The following is a 21,850-nucleotide window of genomic DNA, read 5'->3' as shown; positions in this document are numbered from 1 at the left end:
ACTATAGGACTTACGGTGCTCCAAAATCTTCCTTAGTGGATTGTGCAAAAAGTGTGTCTCCAACATGCTGGAAGTAAAGGGAGGTTTAATTTTGTGAGCTGAATACATATCATCAATCAGTTTCACAAATATCTTCTTTTTAATTTTCACATAAGGGTATCTGATTTTCTACTATAGACCTTACTGCCCTGTGAACTGTCCTTCCACAGATTCTTCAAAAGAGTGTTTCCAAACTGCTGAATGAAAAGAATGGTTTATCTTTGTGAGCTGAATCCACACATCACAAAGCAGTTACTAATATAGCTTCTTTCAATATTTTATTGTGGCATATTTGATCTTTCTCTATAGGTCTCACTGTGCTCCAAAATGTTCTTTAGCAGACTGTACAAAAAGAGTGTTTCCAACATGCTGAATCAAAAGTAAGGTTTAACTCTGTGAGCTGAATCAACAAATTGCAAAGCTGTTTCAGTTTCTCTTTAGTTTTTCTCATGGAATATTCGGTTTTTTACTGTATGCATTACTGTGATCTGAAATGTCCCTTCACATATTCTATGAAAAGAGTTTCACACCTCCTGAATCAAACTAAAAATTTAACTCTGTGAGCTGAAACCATTCATTTCAAAGCAATTTCACAAATAGCTTCTTTTGAAATTTTATCATGAGATATTCTGTTTTTCTCTATAGGCATAATGGGCTCCAAAATGTCCCTTTGCAGATTCTACAAGAAGAATGTCTCCAACCTGCTGAATCAAAACAACAGTTTAACTCTGTGAGTTGTATCCACATATCACAAAGAAGTTTCACACATAGTTTCTTTATACTTTTTATCACAGGATATTCAGTTTTTCACTATAGGCCTCAAGGTCCTTCAAAGTGTCCCTTTACATATTCTACAATAAGACTGCTTCCAAACTGTTGAACCAAAAGAAAAGTTTAACTCTGTGAGCTGAAAGGAGACAAAGCAGTTTCTCAGAAAACGTGTTTCTTTGTTTCTAGGTATATTTGGTTTTTCACTATAGGCCTTACTGCTCTCCAAAATGACCCTTCATATATTCTAAATGACCCTTTGTAGATTCTAAAATAGGAGTGTTTCTGATCTGTGGAATCAAAATAAAGGTTTACACTGTGCACTGAAATCATACCTCAAAAAGCAGTATCACAGATAGCTTCTTACAAGTTTTTATTGTGGGATATTTGCTTTTAAATGATAGGTCTTAATGCAGTCCAAAATGTCCCTTTACAGATTCTACAAAAGGAGTGTTTCCAAGCTGCTGAATTAAAAGAATAGTATAACCCTGTGAGCTGAATCCACACATCCTAAAGCTGTTTCACAGATACCTTCTTTCTCGTTTTTATCGGAGGATATACTGTTTTGTACCATCAGCCTCAATGGGCTCCCAAATGCCACTTTGTGGATTCTCCAAAAAGAGTGTTCCCAACATTCTAAATGAATAGAAACGTTTAAATCTAAGAGTTGAATCTTCACATTACAAAGCAGTTTCACCAGTGGCTTCTTTCTTATTTTTATCTGGGGATGTTCAGTTTTTCCCTATAGACCACAATGGGCTTACAAATGTCCCATAGCAGATTATCCAAAAAAAGTGTTTCCAACCTGCTGAATCAACAGAAAATTTTAACTCTGTGAGGTGAATCCACACATCACAAAGCAATTTCACACATAGCTTCTTTCTAGTTTTTATAAGGGGATATTCTGTTTTTCTCTGTAGGCCCTAATGGGCACCCACATGTGAGATTTTCCAAAAAGAGTGTTTCCAACCTGCTCAATAAGAAGAAAGTTTTAACTGTTTGGGATGAATCCACACATCACAGTGCAGTTTCAAGATAGCTTGTTTCTAGTTTTTATCTGGAGATATTCTGTTTTTCCCCTTAGGCCTCTGTGGCTCCCAAATGTCCCTTTGCAAATTTTCCAGAAAGAGTGTTTCCAACATGCTGAATCAGAAAAAAATTTTAACTCTGTGAGATAAATCCACACATCACATAGCAGTTTCAAGGATACCTTCTGTCTAGTTTTTGTCTTGGGATATTCAGTTTTTCCCCATGGGCCACTGTAGGCTTCCAAATGCCCTTTTGCACTTTCTTCAAAAAGAGTGTTTCCAACCTGCTGAAACAAAAGAAATATTTCCCTCTGTGAGATAAATTCACACATCACAAAGCAGTTTCACAGAGATTCTTTCCAGTTTTTATGTCAGGATATTTGACTTTTCCCCATAGGCCTGAATGGGATCCCAAATGTCCCATAGTGGATTCCTCAAAATGTGTGTTTCCAAACTGCTGAATCAAAAGAAATTTTTAACCCTGTGAGATTAATTCAAACATCACACAGCAGTTTCATGGAGAACTTCTTTCTAGTTTTTCTGGAGATATTCTGATTTTCCCCTTAGGCCTCATTGGACTGCCAAATGTCCATTTTCAGATTCTCCACAAAGAGTGTTTCAAAAATGCTGAATCCACATAAAGCTTTAACTTTGTGAGTTGAATACACACATCACAAAGTAGTTACACAGGTAGCTTCTTTCTTGTTTTTATCTAGGGATATTCAGTTTTTCCCAAAAGTCCTCAGTAGTCTTACAAAAGTCCCTTTGTAGATTCTCCAGTGAGATTTTTTCCAACTTGCTGAACCATGAGCATGAAATATTCTTCCATTTGTTTGTGTCCTCCTTCATTTATTTGAGCAGCGCTTTGTTGTTCTCCTTGGAAAGGTCCTTCACATTCTTGTAAGTTGGATTCCTAGGTATTTTGTCCTCTTTGAAGCAATTGTGAATGGGAGTTAACTCATGATATGCCTCTGTTTGTCTGTTATAGGTGTATAGGAATGCTTGTGATTTTTGCCCACTGATTTTGTATCCTGAGACTTTGCTGAAGTTGCTTTTCAGCTTAAGGGGAGACTTTGGGATGACACAATGGAGTTTTGTATGTATACAATCATGAGATCTGCAAACAGGGACAATTTGGCTTCCTCTTTTCCTATTTGAATATCCTTTATTTGTTTCTCCTGCCTGATTGTCCTGGACAGAACTTCCAACACAATGCTGAACAGAAGTGGTAAGAGGGCATCCCTGTCTTGTGCCAGTTTTCAAAGTGAATGCTCCAGTTTTTGCCCATTCCATATGATATTAGCTGTGGGTTTTTCATAAATAGCTCTTATTATTTTGAGATACATCCCGTCAATATCTAGTTTATTGAGAGTTTTTAGCATGAAATGCTCTTGAAATTTGTCAGAGGTCTCTTCTGCATATATTGAGACAATCATGCGATTTTTGTCTTTGGTTCTGATTATAGGATGATTACGTTTATTGATTTGGATATGTTGAACCAGCCTTGCATCCTAGGGATGAAGCCCACTGGATTGTGCTGGATAACCTTTTTGATGTGCTGCTGGATTCAGTTTTCCAGTGTTTTATTGAGGATTATTGCTTCAATGTTCATCAGGGATATTGGTCTAAAATTCTCTTTTTTTGTTGTGTCTTTGCCAGGCTTTGGTGTCAGGATGACGCTGGCCTCATACAATGAGTTAGGGAGGATTCCCTCTTTTCTATTGATTGGAATAGTTTCAGAAAGAATGGTGTCAGCTCCTCCTTCTACCTCTGGTAGATTTCAGCTATGAATCCGTCTGGTCCTGGACTTTTTTTGGTTGGTAGGCTACTAATTATTAGCTCCATTTCAGAGCCTGTTATTGGTCTATTCAGGGATTCAACATCTCCCTGGTTTAGCCTTGGTGGGTTGTATTGCATCTATTTGTTTCTTCCCTCTTTTATTCTTTATTAGCCTTGCCAGTGGTCTATCAATTTTATTGATCTTTCCAAAATACCAGCTCCTGGATTCATTTATTTTTTGAAGGGTATTTTTTTTATTTCTCTATCTCCTTCAGTTGTGCTCTGATCTTAGTTATTTCTCATCTTCTGCTAGCTTTTGAATGTGTTTGTTCTTGATTCTCTATCTCTTTTATTTGCGATGTTAGGCTGTCAATTTTAGATCTTTCCTGCTTTCTCTTGTGGGCATTTGGTGCTATGAATTTCCTTCTACAAACTGCTTTAAATGTGCTCCAGTGATTCTGTTATGTTTTGTCTTTGTTCTCATTGGTTTCAAAGAACATTTTTATTTCTGCCTTCATTTCATTATTTGCCCAGTAGTCACTCAGGAGCAAGTTGTTCAGTTTCCATGCAGTTGTGTGGTTTTGAGTAAGTTTCTTAATCCTGAGTTCTAATCTGATTGCACTGTCGTCTGAGAGAGAGTTTGTTATAATATTTGTTCTTTTACATTTGCTGAGGATGCTTTATTTCCAAATATGTGGTCAGTTTTGGAAAAAGTGTGATGTGGTGCTGAGAAGAATGTATGTTATGTTTATTTGTGCTGGAGAGTTCTGTAGATGTCCATTAGGTCCACTTGGTCCACAACTGAGTTGAAGTGCTGGCTATCCTTGTTAAATTTCTGTCTTGTTGATCTCTCTAATGCTGACAGTGGGGTGTTAAAGACTCCCATTATTGTTGTGTTAAAGAGATTCTAAGTCTCTTCATAGGTTTCTAAGAATTTGCCTTACAAATCTGTGTACTTCTGTATCGAGTGCATATATATGTAGGATAGTTGGCTCTTCTTGTTGAATTGATCTCTATACCATTATGTAATGGCCTTCTTTGTCTCTTTTGATCTTTGTTAGTTTAAAGTCTATTTTATCAGATATTAAGATTGCAAACCCTGCTTTTTTTGTTGTTGTTTGTTTTCCAGTTGCTTGGTAGGTCTTCCTCCATCCCTTTATTTTGAGCCAATGTGTGTTTCTACATAGAAGATGGGTCTTCTCAATACAGAACACTGATGGGCCTTGACACTTTATCCAATTTGCCAGTCTGTCTTTTAATTGGGGCATTTAGCCCACTGATGTTGAAGGTTAATACTGTATATGTGAATTTGATCCTGTCATTAATATGTTAGGTGGTTATTTTGCTCGTTAGTTGATGTTGTTTCTTCCTAGCATTGATGGTCTTTACAGTTTGGCATGTTTTTGCAGTGGCTCTTACCGATTGTTCCTTTCCATGTTTAGTACTTCCTTCAGGAGCTCCTGTAAGGCAGGACTGGTGGTGACAAAACCTCTCAGCATTTACTTGTCTGTAAAGGATTGTATTTTCCCTTCACTTATGAAGCTTAGTTTTGCTGGATATGAAATTCTGAGTTGAAAATGTTTTTCTTTAAGAAAGCTGAATATAGGCCCCACTCTCTTTGGCTTGTAGAGTTTCTTCTGAGAGATCTACTGTTAGTCTGATGGACTTCCCTTTGTGGGAATTCCAGCCTTTCTCTCTGGCTTTCTTTAACATTTTTTCCTTCCTTTCAACTTTGGTGAACCTGACAATTATGTGTCTTGTGTTTACTCTTCTTGAGGATTATCTTTGTGGTATTCTCTGTATTTCCTGAATTTTAATGTTGGCCTGCCTTGCTAAGTTGGGGAAGTTCTCCTGGATAATATCATGCAGGTGTTTTCCAACTTGGTTCCATTCTCCCTGTCACATTCAAGTACATGAATCAGATGTAGGTTTGGTCTTTTCTCACAGTTCCATATTTCTTAGAGGCTTTCTTAATTTATTTTTACTCTTTTTTCTCTAAAATTGTCTTCTTGCTTCATTTCATTCATTTGATCTTCAATCACTGATACCCTTTCTTCCATTTGATTGAATTAGCTACTGAAGCTTCTGCATGCATCACGTAGTACTCATGCCATAGTTTTCAGTTCCATCAGGTCATTTAAGGTCTTCTCTAGGCTGTTTATCCTAGCTAACCCATCGTCTAATCTTTATTCCCCAAGTTTTTAGCTTCTCTGCAATGGGTTCAAACATCCTTCTTTATCTCAGAGAAGTTTGTTATTACCAATCTTCTGAACTTTACTCCTGTCATCTCATCAAAGTCATTCTCCCTCCAGCTTTGTTCTGTTGCTGAGGAGAAGCTTGCTTTCCTTTGGATGAGAAAAGATGCTCTGATTTTTAGAATTTTCAGGTTTTCTGCTCTGGTTTCTTCCCATCTTTGTGGTTTTATCTACCTTTGGTCTTTGATGATGGTGACCTACAGATGGGGCTTTGGCATGGATGTTCTTTTTGTTGATGTTGTTGCTATTCCTTTCTGTTTATTAGTTTTCTTTCTAAAAATAAGGGCTCTCAGTTTCACCTCTGTTAGCCTTTGTTGGAGGTCCACTCCAGACCCTGTTTGCTTGGGTATCTCCAACGGAAGCTGCAGAACAGCAAATACTGCACAACAGGAAATGTTGCTGCCTGATCCTTCATCTGGAAGCTTCATCTGAGAGGTGCACCAAGCTGTATGAGGTATCAGTCAGCACCTGCTGGGAGGTGTCTCCACGTTAGTCTACTTGGGGGTCAAGGACCCACTTGAAGAGGTAGTCTGTCCATTCTCAGATATCAAACTCCATGCTGGAAGAACGACTACACTCTTCAAAGCTGCCACACAGTTACCTTTATGTCTGCAAAAGTTTCTAGTGCCTTTTGTTCAGCTATACCCTGCCCTCAGAGGTGGAGTCTACAGTAGCAGGCAGGCCTCATTGAGCTGTGATGGGCTCCACCAAATTTGAAGTTCCCAGCTGCTTTGTTTAGCTACTTAAGCCTCAGCCATGGTGGACGCCCCTCTCCAGCCTTGCAGTTGCCTTGCAGCTCAATCTTGGACTGCTGTTGTAGCTGTGAGCAAGGCTCTGTGGATGTGGGACCCTCTGAGCCAGGCACGGAATATAATCTCCTGGTGTGCCATTTGCTAACACTGTGGAAAAGTGCAGTATTAAGATGGAAGTGTCCTGATTTTCCAGGTACCATCCACCATGTCTTCCCTTGGATAGGAAAGGGAATTTCCCAACCCCCGTCCTTCCTGGGTGAGGCAATGTCCCAGTCTGCTTCAGCTCACACTCCATGGGCTGCATCCACTGTCCAACAAGTCCCAGAGAGATGAACCCACTACCTCAGTTGGAAATGCAGATATCACCTGTCTTCTGTGTCACTCTGGGAACTGTAGGCTGTTCCTATTGGCCATCTTGGATCAGTCCCTCAAGTCTTTCTAGTTTTTAAATGGAGATATTTGGTTTTTCCCCATATGCCTCAATGGGCCCCCAAATGTTTTATTGCAGATTGTCCTGAAAGAGTGTTTTCAGGCTGGTGAATCAACAGAAAGATTTAACTCTGTGAAATGAATCCAAAAGTCACAAAGCAGTTTCACAAACAGCTTCGTACTAGTTTTTATCCCTTGAAATTATGTTTTTCCACATAAAACTCAAAGGGCACCCAAATGTGACTTTGTAGATTCTCCAAAAAAAGTCTTTCCAACCTGCAGCACAAAAAGAAAATTTTAATTATGTGACATGAATCCACATATCACAAAGCAGTTTCACAGATAGCTTCTTCATAATTTTCACCTGGGGATATTCAGTTTCTCCCCAAGGACTCAATGGGCTCAAAAATTCCCTTTGGACATCATTTAAAAGGAGAGTTTCCAAACCACTGAATCAAAAGAAAGGTGTAACTCTTTGAGCTGAATCCAAATATTACAAAGAAGTTTCACAGATAACTTGTTTCTTGTTTCTATCTGGGGATACTTTGTTTTTCACCACTCACTTTAGTGAGCTCAATATCTGTCTTTGCAGATTCCACAGAGTGTTTGCAACATGCTGAGTGAAGAAAAGGTTTAACTCTGTTACATGAATCTGCACATCAGAAAGTAGTTTCACAGAGAGATTCCAGTTTTTATCTGAAGACATTTGGTTCTTTTTCCATAGGCCTCAATGGCCTCTCAAATGTCTTCATACAGATTCTCCAAAAATAATGTTTCTAACTTTTCCATCAAAAGACAGTTTTAACGTGTAAGATGAATCCCTATATCAAAAAGCAGTTTCACAGATAGATACTTTCTAGTTTTTATCTGGAGATATTCAGTTTTCCCTCTTAGGCCTCAATGTGCCTCAGATGTTTCATTGCAGATTCTCCAAAAAGAGTGTTTTCAACCTGCTGAATCAAAAGAAAATTTTATATCTGTAAGGTGAATCCACACATCAGAAAACAATTTCATAGATAGCTTCTTTCTATTTTTTACTTGTGAATATATGGTTTTTCCCCATAGATTTCAATGGGCTCCAAAATGTTCCTTCACAGATCACTTTCCCGGCATGGTAATGCAAAATGGACTTTTGAATCATGTCTTGCAAATGGGTGACAAAATCTGGATAAGGCTCCCTTGAAACCTATTGAACTGAGTTAAAATACGGGTAAATAGTACCAAGGTCATGAATTTTTTTGCCTGGTTCTTGGACATATAGTTCTGAGCTGATGAACAGTTTCAACACCCATTATCATTGCTTGATTTTCAGTACTTCATGTATGTCCAATTACCAGCAACTGATCAGATGTGATATTAATGGAAGGTTAGGCTTGAGCATTTCTGCATGTCTGATTTATTGCTTGATCCATCTGACAGGTTTTAAATTACAGAAATTGAGAGAACAGGGTGGATCAGGTTAATGATTCCTAATCTATAAGTATTAAATGTTGGTTATAAGCCACAGATTGTAATAAGGAATGAACATAAGGAGAATTTGGTCTATATTGTCCAATTGCTTGCTTTAAGTCTTTTAATATTTTAAAATAAAATAGCTCCCAGTCTGCTTCATCATGTTCTCTGGACTTCTCAGCTGGCAAAATATTTAATGAAAACTGCCAAACATCCAAATACCCCATTTATCCTGTTGGGAGAATGGATGCCTGCATTATCCCTGAGCCATCATTAGTATTTGGGGTGGCTCACAACATTCCTTTACCATAATTATCAGGAGTGCAAGCTTGGGTTATTCCCTCACTGTAATTCACTGTTGGGTAAGCCTGAAGCTTTCCTTCACCATAGTTAATGGTGGGACATGAAACGGGAGTGGGAAGCTACATCTCAGTCTCCCTTTCCAGAAATTTATAAGGCTGAGGCAGGGGTGGCCATTCCAGGCGTTCCCCTAAAGGCACAGTAGGTGGTACTGTTTCTGCAGTAGGTGGAACTGTTCCTTTCATAAGTTTTAGGAAGTTAGCATATATAGTTTCCCATTTCTCCCCCTTTTTAAGCCTAGACTGTAATGGTTCACTTTGCTGATCATCAGACTTCTGATTATTACAATTTTCTATGTCATCCTGAAACTCCTACTCCTTCCACTTCGGTGAGGAAGCACTTTAGTGCTCTTAATTGCCAATGACACAGACCAAGAGAAGAAAGGAATATTGTGGCTCTCTTGTTGTGCTCATTTTGAGTCTGATCTGATCTTATACCAATCTTTTACATTCTTTTTTTCCATATTCCAGGAACCAAGGAGAATACTCTTCTATGAGATGGAACAAAGATGTGAGGTTTCGGGTACTCACAATTGCCCCACTGCAGCACAATGACTGCAGCACCAGCCTTAAGTAATTAGCAAACTTACTTTCAGCCTGACCCATATTTTCCTGCAGTTACCATTGAATTCTCCATAGAGCCTGAAGTGAAAACTTACATGGATGTCCTGTGTCAGTCGTGCTCCACTTTCCATGCTCTGGCATATCTTCACTGGATTATTTGTAGAGATTATAGGGAGACCCGTGTTGGGTGCCAGATGTTGGGGAAACCAATCCCACACCACCTAGCAGGTACCCCGACTCTGGTGGAGAAAAAAGGAATTAGAAAGAGACAGCATAAGTGTTTAAAAGGTGGGTCTAGGGGGCTGGAGCATTGACGGCTTGCTCACAGCCCAAAGTTCTCAGGCTCCACCCAATTTATTTGTATATAGGCTCTTTGTTCTTACAGCAGATGAGAAGGGGAGGGAGGAATGAGGTAAAGGATTAATCAGTGAAGGAGAGCTTGTGAATCATTCCATAAGATTTATAGCAGTAGTGATTTATGTGAATTTTCTTGAGGAGAGGCGTGTGTCTTAAACTACTTAAGACTTTTAACTTATTGGGACTGAAGCAGGTGGTAGCAGGTTTTAGGGGAAGCCAAGATGTTTGACTATACTCCACTGATTCAATGGAGTATTATCACCCTGAGAAAACTGTGGAATGCTGCTGAGTGTTTATGCTCATGGGGCATAAAATCCCGAAGGCAATAAAGAGACTTTTCTCCTCAGAGGCCACCTATGGCTTTCAATGTGTGTCCCATACAGAGGAGACCAGCACAAGTGGCACCTCAGAAACTCTCTTTCCCACATTTCCAACCAGATAAATCAAAAGAAAGGTTTAACTTTGTGAGATGAATCCACACATCACAAAGCAATTTCACAGACACTTTCTTTCTAATGTTTTGCTGGGGATATTGGGTTTTTCCACATGGGCCAGAATGGATTCCCAAATATCCTATGCAGATTCTCCAAAAAGAGCGTTTTTAACCTGCTGAATCCAAAGAAAGGTTTAACTCGGTGAGATGAATCCACACGTGACAAAAGCAGTTTCACAGATAGGTTCTTTCTAGTTTTTATCTAAGAATACTAGTTTTTTACCCAATAGGCCTTAATGGGCTCTCAAAAATCCCTTCATAGATTCTCCAAAAAGAGTGCTTTTAATCTGCTGAATCCAAAGAAAGATTTAACTCTGTGAGATGAATCCACACATCACAAAGCTGTTACACAAATTCTTTCTAGTTTTTACCTGTGAAAATTCAGTTTCTCCAAATGGATCTCAATGGGTTCCCAAAAATCCCTTCACAGTTTCTCCAAAAAGAGTGTTCCCAACCTGCTGAATCAAAAGAAAGGTTTAATTCAGAAAGATGAATCCACACATCATAAACCAGTTTCATAGAAAGTTTTTTTCTAGTTTTTACCTGGGGATATTCGGTTTTTCCCCGTATGCCTCAATGGGCTACCAAATGTGTCTTTGCAAATTTTCCAAAAAGATTGTTTCCAACATGTTGAATCAAAGAAAACATCTAACTCTGATAAGAAGCAACAAACCACAAAGTAATTTTACAGATAGCTTCTTTCTAGATTTTACCTGGCAATATTTGGTTTTTCACATTGTCCTCAATGGGCTTCCAAACGTCCGTTTGCAGATCCTCTACAAAGAGTGTTTTAACCTGCTGTGTCAAAAAAGAGGTTTATCTCTAAGAGATGGATCCACATACAACAAAGCAGTTTCACAGATACCTTCTTTCTAGTTTTTACCTGGGAATATTTAGTTTTCCCATAAGTTTCAATGGGTTCACAAATATCCCTTAGCAGAATCTCTAAAAAAGAGTGTTCCCATCCTGCTGAATCAAAAGAAACATTTAACTCTTTGAGATGAATCTACCCATCACAAAGGAGTTTCACAGACAGCTTTTTTCTTGTCTTTACCTGGAGATATTAAGTTCTTCCATATGGGCCTCAGTGGTCTCCCAAATATCCCTTTGCATATACTCCAAAAAGAGATTTTCTTTTTCTTTTCTTTTTTTTTGGAGGTGGAGTCTTGTTCTGTCACCCAGGTGGGAGTGAAGTATTCCAATTTCCCAGTCACTGCAAGCTCCACCACCCAGGTACACGCTGTTCTCCTGCCTCAGCCAAACAAGTAGCTGGGACTAAAGCACCCGCCACCATGCCTGGATAATTTTTTTTGTATTTTTAATAGAGATGGGGTTTCACCATGTTAGCCAGGACCGTCTCAAACTGCTGACCTTGTGATGCACCCACCTCAGCCTCCCAAAGTCCTGAGATCAGAGGCATGAGCCACCCCACCTGGCTGAGATTTTCTAACTTGCTTAATCAAAAGAAAGGATTAATTCTGAGATGAATCCACAAATCACAAAGCAGTTTCACACATAGATTCTTTCAAGTTTTTACCTGAGAATATTCTGACTTTCCCCATGATTTTTATGGGATCTAAAATGTCCCTTCACAGACTTTACAAAAAAAAAAAAGTGTTTTCAACCTGTCGAATCAAAAGAAAGTATTAACTCTGTGAGAAGAATCTGCAAGCCACAAAGCAGTTTCACAGATAGCTTCTTTCCAGTTTTGAATCACAGCATATTCCATTTTACCCCACTGGCCTCAATGAACTTCCAAATGTCCCTTCACAGATCCTCCAAAAAGCGTGTTTCCAACCTGCTGAATCAAAAGAAAGTTTTAACTCTGGGCTGTTTGACAGACAGCTTGCTTTTAGTTTCTACCTGGGTACATTCCGTTTTCCACATGGTCCCCTAGTCTCCTAAATTTAACTTTACAGATTCCCCAAAAAGAGTATTTCCAGCCTGCTGAATCAAAAGAAAGTTTTAACTCTGTTAGATGACTCCACACATCACAAAGCAGTTTTACAGATACATTCCTTAGACTTTCTGGGGATATTTGATTTTTTCCCATGGGCCTCAATGAGCTCCCAAATATCCCTTCCTAGATTCTCCAAAAAGAGTCTTTCCAACCTGCTGAATCAAAAGAAAGGTTTAACTCTGTGACATGAATCCACACATCATGAAGCCATTTCTCATACATCTTCTTTCCAATTTTTATCTGTGATATTCTGTTTTTCCTCAAGACCTCAATGGGGCCCCAAATGTCCCTAAGCAGATATTCCAAAAAGAGTTTTTCCAATCTGCTGAATAGAAAGGTGATTTTACTTCTGTTAGGTTAATCCACCCATCACAAAGTAGTTTTACACATAACTTCTTCCTAGCATTTACCTGGGGATATTCAGTTTTTCCCCATATGATTCAATGGTCTCCAAAATGTTCCATTGTAGATCCTCCAGAAAGAGTACTTTTTACATGCTGAATCAATAGAAATTTTATCTCTGTGAGATGAATCCACACATCACAAAGCAGGTTCTTGATAGCTTTTTTCTAGTTTTTACCTGGGGATATTGATCTTTTCCCCATAATCTTCAATAGGTTCCCAAATGTCTCTACTCAGATCCTCAAAAAGAGTATTTCCAACTTGCTGAATCAAAAGAAACGTTTAAAACTGTGAAATGAAGCATACATCACAAATCAGTTATACCAATATCTTCTTTCTAGTTTTTACCTCAGTATATTTGTTTTTTCCCCATGGGCCTCACTGGGATTCCAAAATTTTCCTTTACACATTCTCCAAAAAAAAGTGTTTCCAGCATGCTGAATCAAAAGAAACGACTAACTCTATGAGATGACTCCACACATCACAAAGCAGTTTCACAGATATATTATTTCTAGGTATGGGGAAAAATTGGCATTTTCGTTATGGGTCTCAATGGGCTCCCAAAAGTCTTTTTGCAGATTCTCCAGAAGGAGTGTTTCCAACCTGCTGAATCAAAAGAAATGTTTAACTCTGTGAAATGAATCCACACAAAACAAAGCAGTTTCACAGATACTTTCTTTCTAGTTTTTACCTAAGTATATGTGGTTTTTTTCTGCATGGGCCTCAAAGGTCTCTTAAATGTCCCTTATCAGAATCTCCAAAAAGAGTGCTTCCAACCTGATGCATCAAAGGAAAGGTTTAAACTCTGTGAGATGTATCCACACCTCACAAAGCAGTTTTACAGATACCTTCTTTCTAGTTTTTACTTGAGGATATTCAGTTTTTTCCCTTAGGCCTCAAAAGTGTCCCAAATGCTCTTTTGCAGATTCTCCAAAGAGTGTTTCCAAACTACTGTATCAAAAGAAATGTTTCACTCTGAGAGATGAATCCACTCCTCATCTGTAGAACAAGGCAGTTCCACAGAGAGCTTCTTTCTAGTTTTTACCCAGGGATATTCTCTTTTTCCCCATAGGTCTCAATGGCCTGTGAAATGTCTCTTTGCATATTCTTCAGAAAGACTGTGTCCAATCTCCTGAATCAAAAGAAATGTTTCACTCTGTGAGATGAATCCACACATCATAAAGCTGTTTCACAGATAACTTCTTTCTAGTTTTTACCTGCAGATATTCTGGTCTTCCCCATTGGCCTCAATGGGCTTCCAAATGTCCCTTTGGAAATTTTCCAAAAAGAGTGTGTCCAACCTGCCAAATCAAAGGAATTGTTTAACTCTGTGAGATGAATCCAGACATCACAAAGCAGTTTCAGATAGCTTCTTTCTAGTTTTTTCCTGGGGATATTCTGTTTTTCTACCTTTGGCCTCAAAATGTTCCTTTGCAGATTCTCCAAAAGGAATGTTTCCCGCCTACTGAATCAAAGCGAAATTTAACACTGTGAGATGTATCCACACATCATAAAGCAATTTCATAGGTAGACTTTTTCTAGCTTATATCTGCAGATATTTGATTATTTCCTTTAAGCCTCAAAGGGTTCCCAAATATCACATCACAGATCTCCTGAAGGAGTGTGTTCAACCTGTTGAATTAAAAGGAAGGTTTACCTCTGTGAGGTGAATCCACACATCACAATACAGTTTGATACATAGCTTCTTTTCAATTTTGATACGGGGATATTCTGTTTTTACTCTAGGCCTCAATTGGCTCCCAAATGTCCCATCACAGCTTCTCCAAATACAGTGTTTTTTAACTGCTGAATCAAAAGAAAGGTTTAATTCTGTGAGATGAATCCACACATCACAAAGTAGTTTCAGAGATAGTTTCTTTCTAGTTTTTATCTTGGGATATCCCATTTTCCTCCATAGGTTTCAATGGAAACCAAAATGTACCTTCATAGATTCTTCAAAAAGAGTGTTTTCAACCTGCTGAATCAAAGAAAGGTTTAACTCTGTGAGATGAATCCAAACATCAAAAAATAGTTTCAAAGATACCGTCTTTCTAACTTTTATCTGAGAATATTCAGTTTTTCTTCATAGGCCTCAAAAGACTCCCAAATGTCGCTTCACAGATTCTACAAAAAGAGTGTTTTCAGCCTGCTAGATTGAAAGAACAGTTTAACTTTATGAGATTAATCCACACATCACCAAATAGTTTCACAGATAGCTTCTTTTTAGTTTTCATCTGGGGATATTCTTTTCTTTTCAAAAGACCTCAGTGGGCTCCCAAATGTCCCTTTGCAGATTCTCCAAAAAGAGTGTTTACAACCTGCTGAACCAACAGGGAGGTTTAATTCTGTAAGATGAATTTACACATCCCAAGTCAGTTTCACAGATAGCTTCTTTCCAGTTTTCATCCAGGAATATCTTGTTTTTCACCATAGACCTCATGAGCTACAAAATGTCCCTTCACAGATTCTGTTAAAAAAGTGCTTCCCAACTGCTGAATGAAAAGAAAGTTTTACCTCTGTGAGATGAATCCACACATCACAAAGACATTTCACAGATGGCTTCTTTCTAGTTTTTGTTTGTGGATATTCTGTAGTTCATTATAGGCCTCATAGGACTCCCAAATGTCTCTTCACAGATTCTCCAAAAGTTTTCCAAACTGTTGGATCAAAGAAAAGGTTTAACTCTGTGAGATGAATCCACACATCACAAACCAGTTTCATAGATAGTTTCTTTCTAGTTTTTACGTGGGGATATTAAGTTTTTCCCCATAGGCCTCTGTGGGCTCCCAAATGTCCCACTGCAGATTCTACAATTAGAGAGTTTCCAACCTGCTGAATCAAAAGAAAGGTTGAACTCTATCAAATGAATCCATGCATACAAAGTCAGTTTCAAAAATAGCTTCTTTAAGTTTTTATTTTGGGATATTTGAATTTTTTCAATAGGCCACAAGGGGCTCCCAAATATCCCTTTGCCACTGGGAATTGCTACTGCAAATAAAGGAAAGAGTGGTAAGGAGACAGCTAGTTCTTTCAGGCAAGGATCTACCAATCAAAGCAGAAGATGAAAAAGAAGTTTTAGAAGAAGCATGGAAAAATCATAACTAGACATAAAAAGAAAGTGTGATAGTTGAAGTGATAACCAGTGATGCTAGTCTCCATAAGTCAAAATTATTGCATCTCTAATGAATGATACTGTGACCTACCCTTTTAGAAAAAGTTGTGGTGAGGAAAAAAGAATAAAAAGTAATGCCACAACACAAAGAATGTTCATTTTGACAATGAAAATAGATGTTATATTCGTATGTCCCAGTCAATATTGACTAATTCACATACATATGTGTATACATACACACACACACATATATGTATTAGGTACTGTGTTACATCATTTCTGGGTGTCCAAGACAGACAGACAAGAAAACTAATGTGATAGATAAGAAGCAACTCCTGGAAGGAGTGATGTCTGTGTTGTAGGAGTCTTAAGTAGGCAAATTGGGGAGACATTTTTATCTCCAAGAAATAAATGGGACTCAAATTGCCAGATGGAAAAAGGCATGTCTGAAAGTGGAGCTGTCTGAATCTCTCACTGTGGTGAAAGAGAAGGACATGAAGCTGAAAGGAAAATAAATATCAGGTCTGAAAGCGATTTATTTAGCCATGCTGAGGATCTGGACTCAGAATCCAAAAGGTATTAAATCCTGACAAAAGCAATTAACTCTGACTTTGTATGGAGCATGAAACCAATGTGATGAAAATCTGCATTAGAGGTGGGGTTTGGTGGCTCAAGCTTGTAATCTCAGCACTTTTAGGGGCCATGGTGGGTGGATCACATGCAGCCAGGAGTTCAAGAGCATCCTGGCCACAATGTTGAAACCCCATTTCTACTAAAAATATAAAAATTAGCCCAGCATGGTGGGCATATATAATTTTACCTGCTGAAAAGGTTGAGGCACAAGATTTGCTTGAACCCAGAGGTTGAGTTTGCAGTGAGCTGAAATAATGCCACTGCTCTCCATCTGGGGTAACACAGGGAGATGTTCTCAGAGAAAAAAAAAAAAGTAAGGAAATGTGCATTAGAAAACAAGAATGGTGGACTCTAGCAGGAGGTAATGAAAGTCACAAGCATGTTGGAAAGCTTTGATATAAGATTTAAATGATGTTTTGTTAATGCCAGCTGTAAAATTCCACCATGTGCTGACAGTGAAGAAATCCATGAGCATAATATGATGTAAACCTTATTATTCAAGTGATGACACAAATTATTGTGATCATGGACACTGAGCTCATTATGTATGAATTGCAATGAAGAAAATCTTTGCCAACTAAAATCTAAGTTTAAAACAACTGAGGAAATGTAACTGAGAAAATACTGAAGTATATAGTGTGTGTTACCCTTTCTCTAGATGTTCTCTGTGTGTGTGTCTGTGTGCATTTATGTGAGCATCCATTCCCTTTGTGCTGCCCAAATTTATGCCCTATTTGATTTGTGCCAGACTACCTGAGAAGTCACTTACTACTTTTTCCTAACTCCAGTTGTTTCCTTTCCCTTGCCTGCTGTCATGGTTTTGTATGTCCCCTCCAAATTTCACATTGAATTTCTGTGTTCATTGTGACAATGTTGGGAGGTAGGACTTTTGAGAGTTGATTAGCCATGTGTGTAATATCGTGACTAAATTGATGGTATTATCTGGAGAACAAATTAGTTATTTTGTGAGTGAGCATTGATGAAGGATGAGTTTGGTCCTGATTTTCTGTTCATCTCATGCCCTTCACCATGTAAGGTCAACCTGCCATGTTGTAACATAGAAAGATCTCATGAGATGCAGCCCATTGGACTTCCCCACCTCCAGAGCCATGAGCAAAATAAGCCTTTTTGCAAATTACCCAGGTAGTGGTACCATGTTGTTTCAGCAGCAAGTGGACCCAAAGACTTTATTATTTTTTCTTCTTTAAAGAACTAAATTACTTAACTTACAAAAGAGCACATCAAATTTCCTTACAAATAATCAAAAAGCCCACATATATTTTTATAGGAAGTAGTACAATAGCCTGACACTGAAAGAAAACACCATTTTACTTTTAACTATACTTTGAGAAATAAAGACAAAGCAAACATATAAGTTGACATGCAGTTTTATTTTTCAGTAAGATAATTGCAGATATGTTTAGGGTTTTTTTGGTCTATGTAAATGTTAGTCTCTGTTGTCATGCATAATCTGATACTGTTTTAATGGAAGATCATTTGTAATTAGGGTGATATTTGTCCAGTTGTGATGGTTGAAGATCTGGCCTGGAATGAGGGACAGCTGATGTATCAGGTATCGTAGGCCTTTGCAACCATTGTTTGCCTACTGGTAGCAGGTTAGGATGTGGAGCCTCGTTGACTAATATCACAGGATATCTTGTTGGAAGAGCAGATGGTTCCACTATCAGCCCCAGAAAACAGTTTTGCAAGGGAGATATGTTGTGGTATTGAGAAGTTGTGATTGTAATGAAATTCACAACGTGGCCACTTGCTTGGATGCAGGTGCTATGAGAGTGCATATGAATAGAGGTCAACTGATTTAAAATAGCATGCTGATCTGTTGCAATTTGTTGAGACAGGTGACAATAACAAACACTTAAAATATCAGATTTCTGTTTCATCACACAAACTTAATATCATCAAAAAATTCATGAACATGGTTTACTATTTTCAAGAATGTGCTTTTGGGAAAAAAGCACTAAAGTTGCTAAGCCCTCAAGTGAAAACATTTTATATATTAATAGTGACATTGTATTAAGTGGCTTTGGTACATTTATTTTGATTTCACTAGTAAGATTCAAAGTTGTTAGCAAAATTTCTTAAAATGCTGGAAGGTTAATGCTCAAGCTGAACTCAATAATTTCAAAAAATTAAAAAATTTTTACCTTAGTATTTTATATAATTTTCAAGATCTGGTCTTACTGAATGTATTAACATGTTTACTGAGGTAGAAAGTAAAATTACATATATACTCTATATAAAGTGGTAACTGAAATATGTTAAATATCTTGCTTAAGACAATGGATTCATTCTCTTCTGCCAGAAAGGTGGCTACAAAGGCAGATCTTTGAAAATTCTGTCAAATTTTACTAAATCCATAAAGGCTGAGCTGTCAAGCAAAACTTTTGATTCTGTCAGCTTGAAATATTCCGTAAGGAGTCTTTCTATCCAAAATTTCTTTCTTGATGAGTTCTTCATTAATCACTAGGCAAGTTCCATTCTCATCACATAGAATAGACTTGAAGTGGTCACTCTCAAATATTTTCTGATATTTCCTGGGAAAAATCAGAGAAAAAAATCATTATCTTTATCTGGCTCAGAAACACACACTGTGTCACATGGCCATTTTAACAAGGATTCTTGTGAAAAAGCCTGAACAGCATTTTCTTCAATCATTGACCTTAAGTCTGAGTCCCCAAGGAATGTGTGTTTACACAGTAGCCATCTAGCGGAGGCTTCTGAATCAGTTCATTCATCTCTGGGAGAAACAACTTGAGTTTCTGAAGAAACATGTGCCATCTCAAATAAATAGTTCTTTAGATACTTTTCCAGCCTGTATGGTTTTCAAGACTGAAGCTTCAAACGCAGCTTCAGAAGGCCTATGCAGGTAAGGCAATCTAAAGCATCATTCTAAATGCAATCTAAAGCACATCCTCTCCAGCACCTGTTGTTTCCTGACTTTTTAATGATTGCCATTCTAACTGGTGTGAGATGGTATCTCATTGTGGTTTTGATTTGCAATTCTCTGATGGCCAGTGATGATGAGCATTTTTTCATGTGTCTTTTGGCTGCATAAATGTCTTCTTTTGAGAAGTGTCTGTTCATATCCTCCACCCACTTTTTGATGGGGTTTGTTTGTTTTTTTCTTGTAAATTTGTTTGAGTTCATTGTAGATTCTTGATATTAGCCCTTTGTCAGATGAGCAGGTTGAAAAAATTTTCTCCCAGTCTGTGGGTTTCCTGCTCAATCTGATGGTAGTTTCTTTTGCTCTGCAGAAGCTCTTTAGTTTAATTAGGTCTCATTTTTCAATTTTGGCTTTTAATGCCATTGCTTTTGGTGTTTTAGACATGAAGTCCTTGGCGATGGCTATGTCCTGAATGGTAATACCTAGGTTTTCTTCTGGGGTTTTTATGGTTTTAGGTCTAACGTTTAAGTCTTTAATCCATCTTGAATTAATTTTTGTATAAGGTGTAAGGAAGATATCCAGTTTTAGCTTTCTACATATGGCTAGCCAGTTTTCAAGACTAATTTTTATCTAACCCTAACAGAAACATTTTATTAATGCCTATACTCTCAGCACTTTTTGAGGCCAAGGCAGGCAGATCACTTGAGTCCAGGCATTTGAGATATGTCCAGGCAACATGGCAAAGCTTTGTCTCCACCAAAAAATACTAAAAGTTAGGCAGAGATGATAGCTCAGTCCAATGTGGAGGATCAGTTGATCTTTGCAGCTAGAAGATGCAGTGAGCGATGATGGCAATTCTGCACTCCAGGCTGGGAAAAAGAATGAGATCCTGTCTCAAAAAAAAAAAAAAAAAAAAAAAAAAAAAAAAAAAAAAAAAGAAGAAGAAGAAAAGGAATAATTGTTGAAAATTTTATATCCTGTGATAAACTTCAGTATTGTTTCATATTGTCTTCATTTTGTTTACTACTACAATTTAAGAAATTTACTTAAAAACAACTTTTTAACGTTATTAGGTACAGTATTTGAAGAAGCAACAGAACTATACCCAGATGGTCAACAAGTCAGCTATATGACTTACAAGCAAAGCATCTCTGAGAACTTTAAAAACAGAAAGAAAAAAAAATCTGGCAAGATTTGGTGGCTTAGATTTTTTAGTGTTTTTTTTTTAATTTAAGAAATCCCTTTTTTCTCTTAGACTAATTATTATGTATAACAATTTAATAGGTAATAGTTTTGTAAATAGAAGTGAAACCTTCTAAAAAAAATTAACTCTTAAGTCCCCCCACCCACCACTGTCATCTGAATGAACCCCACCATTTGACCAAGGGCATTCCAAAAGTGATCCAGTTCCCGACAGGAAAGAGGGACACACATGATTCATTACATGCTCCTCCCTTTTGAACTTTAGAAAAAGTTGATCATCATTAACAGCAACACATAACTTAGGTCTGATAAGCAATATTTACCTTCTATTCTCTCAAGCCTGCTACATGGAATCTTCATCATCATGCTAAAACTTTGGTCTCTACAGCCCTTACTATTTATTGTAACCCAGTCGTTCCTATCTTTTGATTTTAGGTTTTTAGGTAATAACTTAACTCTTTCAGACAACTGCCAATGAAAACATATTTAAATCTACCTGTAACTTGAAAGTCCAGCCCTGCACCATCGCTGTTTCCAAGTTGTCCATCCTTTCTCCACCAAACCAATGTACGTCTTACATATGTTTGATTGATGTCTCCTGTCTCCCTAAAATGCATAAATATAGGCTGTGTACACACCACCTGGGGCACATGTTCTCAGGATTTCCTGAGTAGGGCTGTGTCATAGACCATTTGTCAATCATATTTGGCTCAGAATTCTTCAATTAATTTATGGTATAATATTAAAATTTGATACTGTTAGTACATCTCACCTAATGTAGGATGTCAATCTTCACAAAGTGGATATTTCCATCGCCATTAGAAATCCACTCTCAATTAAACTGTGACTGTGTCAGGAAAAGAAAAAATGTTGCTAACCAGTCATATATCATATATTTAAACTTAAATAATCATTCAAGTTCTCATATACCTACTTAAAAATGTTTCTATATTGTTTGAACTACTTTAGTTCTCTAAGAAAAATGAATCATTAAATCATGAAAAAAAGTGTTGTTGGAGGCTGTGATTTCTCCCCTGGCCTCAGCCAGTCATAGTGGTTCCATTCAGCGCCTCTCCTTTCCCTGTACCAGAATCTCCCCCAGAAACAAGCCCAGATCATCTGCAAACCACACTTTGGTAGCTGTGACAATGCGTGTTCACTGACTCATTCAAGGGACACTTTCGTATAGTCAGAATTGTAGGCTAAGGCTGGGAATTAAGGCTCAGCGGCAGACAGGGTGACTTTTCCTCACCTCGCCACTAGATGTCTGAATGACATGTCCTCTCCTGGGAGGGTCCCGAGGAGACGTTTTTATTCTCACCTGGTCATAGCACCAGATCTCTTGTAGCAACGGCAACTC

The 21,850-nt window shown here is 37.9% G+C and overlaps 1 pseudogene; it reads right to left on the bottom strand.

Moving 5' to 3' along the window:
• Positions 1 to 17,875: 17,875 nt before the first annotated feature.
• On the bottom strand, positions 17,876 to 19,181 carry LOC129025766 (heat shock transcription factor, Y-linked-like; annotated as a pseudogene).
• Positions 19,182 to 21,850: the final 2,669 nt, after the last annotated feature.

Source organism: Pongo pygmaeus, chromosome Y (genome assembly GCF_028885625.2).
Source record: "Pongo pygmaeus isolate AG05252 chromosome Y, NHGRI_mPonPyg2-v2.0_pri, whole genome shotgun sequence".
Classification (NCBI taxonomy): domain Eukaryota; kingdom Metazoa; phylum Chordata; class Mammalia; order Primates; family Hominidae; genus Pongo; species Pongo pygmaeus.
This window is presented reverse-complemented; position numbering and strand designations above follow the sequence as displayed.